This window comes from Neoarius graeffei, chromosome 23 (assembly GCF_027579695.1).
Source record: "Neoarius graeffei isolate fNeoGra1 chromosome 23, fNeoGra1.pri, whole genome shotgun sequence".
NCBI classification, from domain to species: Eukaryota; Metazoa; Chordata; class Actinopteri; order Siluriformes; family Ariidae; genus Neoarius; species Neoarius graeffei.
Window position 1 is genome coordinate 40,874,108 of NC_083591.1, and position 5,445 is coordinate 40,879,552.

Below are 5,445 nucleotides of genomic sequence, written 5' to 3' on the forward strand. Positions count from 1 at the left end.
AGGAGTTCCGATAATTGGCAAGGGGATGAGCGGGTTATGGTATGGGGGTTTAGGCGCCACCTTCTGGCATTCTGGGCAACTACAACAGTAATTCTCCGTTTCCTTGTGCACTCCCGGCCAGAAGAAACACTGTAAGATCCTTTCTTTTGTCTTCTCTACACCTAGGTGGGCCCCCAGTGGATGTGTGTGTGCCAGATTGAGCACAGTTGCCCGGTGGGGCTGTGGTACAAGGAGCTGTTCATGCACTTTGTCATCTTTCTTCACCACCTGATACAGTAGGCCCCGTATGATTGCGAAATGGGGGTATGTAGGGCTTGCTCTACCCCCTAACAGCACACCCTCTAGCACCTGCACATTTCTTAAGGCATTTGCAAGTGTGGGATCCTGCAACTGGGCAGTACCATACTGGCCTGTGAGAGGGGGAAGCTCCTCAATACCTGGGGCGTCTTCCTCGTCGGAGCTCGGAGAGCTTTCTGGGGCCCCATTCTCTTCTCCCGTCTCTGGGCCAGTCTCTGTGTCAGCCTGGGTGCCTGTCATCCCTGCGAGGGCAAAAGTGGGGATGCGGGCTTGGGCGGGTTGCACTTGTGTGGTTGCAGGATGAGTCTTACCTCTCTGACTGCAGGGTACCCAGGCTGGCCTCTGCTGGGTCTCTCTCCACAGCAGGTGGAAGGTTGGGCAGTCTCGCCCAATCAAAACAGGAACAGGGAGGGAATCAACCACTCCCACTCTCGTGTGTATAGTCCCCCTGGTGGTGGTCATTTTTAGTTCAGTGGTGGGGTACTCTTTGGTGTCCCCATGGACACAGGAAACTGGGAGAACTTTGTCAGTGGTCAGACACGATGGATCCACCAGGTCCTTATGCACCAAGGTGACCCGACTACCTGAATCTAACAATGCCTCGACATCACGGCAATTCACAGTCACTGGGCAGGTGGGGGGGGGTCGATCTGGGGGCCCGTCTGCAGCCCCGATGAGTGATGCAAACAGCTGGGTGGAGGGTGAGCTGGAGGACCCTGCGGTGGGCATAGGCTCGTCCACCGGTTTCCCACACTGCCAAGACATGTGTCCCCTGCCCCCACACCGGAAGCATTGTCGGGTGTCACCATCACGGGGAATCCTAACCGGACCCGGCTGGCTTCTAGCTCCCCCTGGAGCATAGCCAGGTCCTGCTGTGGCTGGGCTGGACCCCTTGGGGTTTTTGGGGCAGCCTCCCCCTGTCAGCAGTGGGGGCGGAGTCCTGGGGTCCCTCCTGGAAGCACGGAGCATTTCTGTTGTGGCCTGGTACTTTTCCACAGCTTCAACAGTCAGTTCAGCTGTGGTTAGGGCTTGTTGGCTGATGAAGCGCTTCGCCTCATATGGCAGGGCTCGAATGTAGTGATCCACGACAACGGCATCCACTACTGCCGCCGCTGTGGTTTTCTCAGGTTCCAGCCATCTCCTCGCGATTCTGGAAAGTTCATGCATCTGCGCACGGGGAGCCTGGTCTGCTTGGAAGGTCCAGCTGTGGAAGCGTTGAGCCATACCGAACTTGGTGAGCCCATGTCTGCTGAGGATCTCAGTCTTCAGAGCATCATAGTTCGTAGTCTTGTCCAGGGGTAGGTCTTGGACAGTGTTCAGCGATTCTCCCATTAAAAATGGGGCTAACAGTCCAACCCACTGTGCCTTGGGCCATCCTTCCCTAGTGGCCGTGGCTTCAAAGGTGTGCAAATATGCCTCAACATCATCTGTAACCCCCATTTTAGAGATAAAATCACTTGCCTTTATTGGGCCAACACTCCAAACAGCCATCTTTTTCTGTAGCTGCAACTCCTCTGCCTTCAGTTGGTTGGCTTTCCTTTGTTCCTCCAGGAGGGCCGCACTCACCTGCATTTGGGCTTGCTGACCTGCGATAAGGGCCTTCAAAATTTCCTCCATCTTGTTATGCAGAGGGCCTAGGGTTAACTGGGAAAATTGAGCAATCAAATGTTCTGTGTCCTCCTCGTACATGCACTTTTATTGATGATTGAAATGCCCACATTCTCCACCATATGTGATATCACGAGAGGTTGGCTGGCTCTCAGCAGGACCCTTCAATCAGTGCAAGGACACAAAGGTTAAAATAAATCAAGATTTTTAATGTTATGCCAGGAAATTAAACAGAAAAGGTAACTCAAAGTCCAATGTTCAAACGAAGAGGGATTCCCAAAAGTCAAACTCAAACAATGTCTCTGGCTTTAGAACAACAAAATTATAGGCAGGTTTCCTTCAGTCCAATATCCCGTTCTCAGAACAAACAAAATCTTCTGCCTTACTTTGAGTCCAGTCAACACTCCCTGTAGTCTTTAGCCCGGTGGCAGCCCAGTAGCAGGCGTCCGTAACACAGGGAAATATTTCAGTGCAAAATCCTTCAGGTAAGAATTCCAGATAAGCTTTTCAACAAATACTCCACCCAGCAGGTTCCACTCAACAACAAGAGTCCATGAACCTCTCTCCTCACCCCTCCACATTCACACTGGGAGTTTTTGAGCTCTCACAAAGCCCTCTTACTCATTAGGCCCTCATTGGCCACAGGTGTGCTGCCATGTTGTGTGCTGAGGGGTGAAGTTCCTAACTCCACCACCAGATGGAGTTATAGCTGCCAGAAGTTGGAGCCATCTGCGTGTGACGTAGCGCCCCTCGACGACGCAGCCTCTCAGGATATCACAATGACCTACATTTGAAAAATCTGAACGGCAGTACAGCTTTAAGTGACTTTCCATGACTTCTTAAAGATAACCAAATGCTGTTAAAAAGAATGTTTAAGATGCCACTTAGTTACTAAATTTAACATTTAAATGTACTTAGTCATTCCTACTTTTAAGAATACCAATAAAGGGTCTTAAAAAAAAAGTGGCACGGTGGTGTAGTGGTTAGCATGGTTGCCTCATAGCAAAAAGGTTCCAAGTTCGAACCCAACGGCCGGCGAGGGCCTTTCTGTGTGGGGTTTGCATGTTCTGTCTGTGTGGGTTTCCTCCACAATCCAGAGACATGCAGTTAGGTTAATGTGGGGTGGCCTTGGGCTGAAGTGCCCTTGAGCAAGGTTCCTGACTACTCCCTGGGTGCTGTGTGTGGCTGCCCACTGCTCTGGGTGTGTGTATTCACTGCTTCAGATGGGTTAAATGCAGAGGATGAATTTCACTGTGCTTGAAGTGTGCATGTGACAAATAAAGGTTTCTTCTTCTAAAGTTACTAGTATATTGAATTAATTTAAAAAGTTCAGTAAAGGTACTTAAATGTACTACTAAATTTAAGGGCTGGACTAAAAGGTAATGTAAATACACTTAATAGTGTATTTTTAAATTTAAGGTTCCGATTAAATGCAAGTAAATTCACATTTTCACAGAGTGTTCTCCCAATTCTCAATTCTTCTCAATTTTCAATCCTCAATTCTTTCCTACATCACCATTTCTGTTCATTCTCTCTGCTCATGTCCTCATGCAAGCTGTTCACAGTATGATCTCAACACATACCTCTTGTTTTTCAAATCCAAGTAGACAGAGATGCAGTCCCCCATCTGCCCTCTTTCTTCACTTTCATCTTGCTGGCCTTCTTGCTGTGTATAAAATGAAGGTTGGATTTTCAAACCCCCCCCCCCCCCCCAAAAAAAAAAAAAAAAAACACCTAAGCTAAGGAAAGTAATTAGTAACAATACCAACTACTGTTGGTGTAGCTATCTACTGAACGTAACTATTAAAACAAATTTGGGCTATTGACCCTTTTGGTGTAAATAGGAGCTGGTATAAACATATACAAGCAAGGAGGGGTCAATGTGAAGAAATTTCTCATCTTTGTGTTGTTTCTCGTACTGTCCAGTTCTACCCAGAGTTTTCAAATGAAAGGAATAGCACTTATATATGCTAATGAGCCAAAACATTATGACCACCTGCCTAGTATGGTTTTGGATCTTCAGATGCCAGCAGAACAGCTCTGACATCTGAAGTATGGACTCGGCAAGACCTCTGAAGACGTCCTCATGTATTAAGCACCAAGACTTTGGTACACCAAGCAGCAGATCCTTTAAGTCCTGTAAGTTGTGAGGTGGGAGCCTAGTGTTGTTATAGAGACCACCTAAACCGAGACCAAGTCATGACCGAGACAAGACCAAGACCTAGGCAGGGTGAGACCGAGTCAAGACCAGGACCAGACCAGTGGGTGTGAAGGGATGGGGAAGGAGTGACAGCTATTAAGAGTAAAAAAAAATTCAAATTAGCACTGAGTCACATTATTGGTTGTGTTTGAAGCAAGAAATTTTACATCCAATCAGAGTAACAATGTTAACAAATAAATCAGACAATGCACAGGCAATTTAGTGAAATCCCTGCAGTTGTGGTCTTGACCAATCTTGAAATAAAATCCTGAGTCCTCTACAGTGGTGCTTGAAAGTTTGTGAACGCTTTAGAATTTTCCATATTTCTGCATAAATATGACCTAAAACATCATCAGATTTTCACACAAGTCCTAAACGTAGATAAAGAGAACCCAGTTAAACAAATGAGACAAAAATATATTACACATGGTCATTTATTTACTGAGGAAAATGTTCCAATATTACATATCTGTGAGTGGCAAAAGTATGTGAACCTTTGCTTTCAGTATCTGGTGTGACCCCCTTGTGCAGCAATAACTGCAACAGTTTCCAGTAACTGTTGATCAGTCCTGCACACCAGCTTGGAGGAATTTTAGCCCATTCCTCCATACAGAACAGCTTCAACTCTGGGATGTTGGTGGGTTTCCTCACATGGACTGCTCGCTTCAGATCCTTCCACAACATTTCCATTGGATTAAGGTCAGGACTTTGACTTGGCCATTCCAAAACATTAACTTTATTCTTCTTTAACCATTCTTTGGTAGAATGACTTGTGTGCTTAGGGTCATTGTCTTGCTGCATGACCCACCTTCTCTCGAGATTCAGTTCATAGACAGATGTCCTGACATTTTCTTTTAGAATTCGCTGGTATAATTCAGAATTCATTGTTCCATCAATGATGGCAAGCCGTCCTGGCCCAGATGCAGCAAAACAGGCCCAAACCATGATACTACCACCACCATGTTTCACAGATGGGATAAGATTCTTGTGCTGGAATGTAATCTTTTCCTTTCTCCAAACATAACGCTTCTCATTTAAACCAAAAAGTTCTATTTTGGTCTCATCCATCCACAAAACATTTTTCCAATAGCCTTCTGACTTGTCCATGTGATCTTCAGCAAACTGCAGATGAGCAGCAATGTTCTTTTTGGAGAGCAGTGGCTTTCTCCTTGCAACCCTGCCATGCACACCATTGTTGTTCAGTGTTCTCCTGATGGTGGACTCATGAACATTGACACTAGCCAATGTGAGAGAAGCCTTCAGTTGCTTAGAAGTTACCCTGGGGTCCTTTGTGACCTCGCCGACTATTACACGCCTTGCTCTTGGAGTGATCTTTGTTG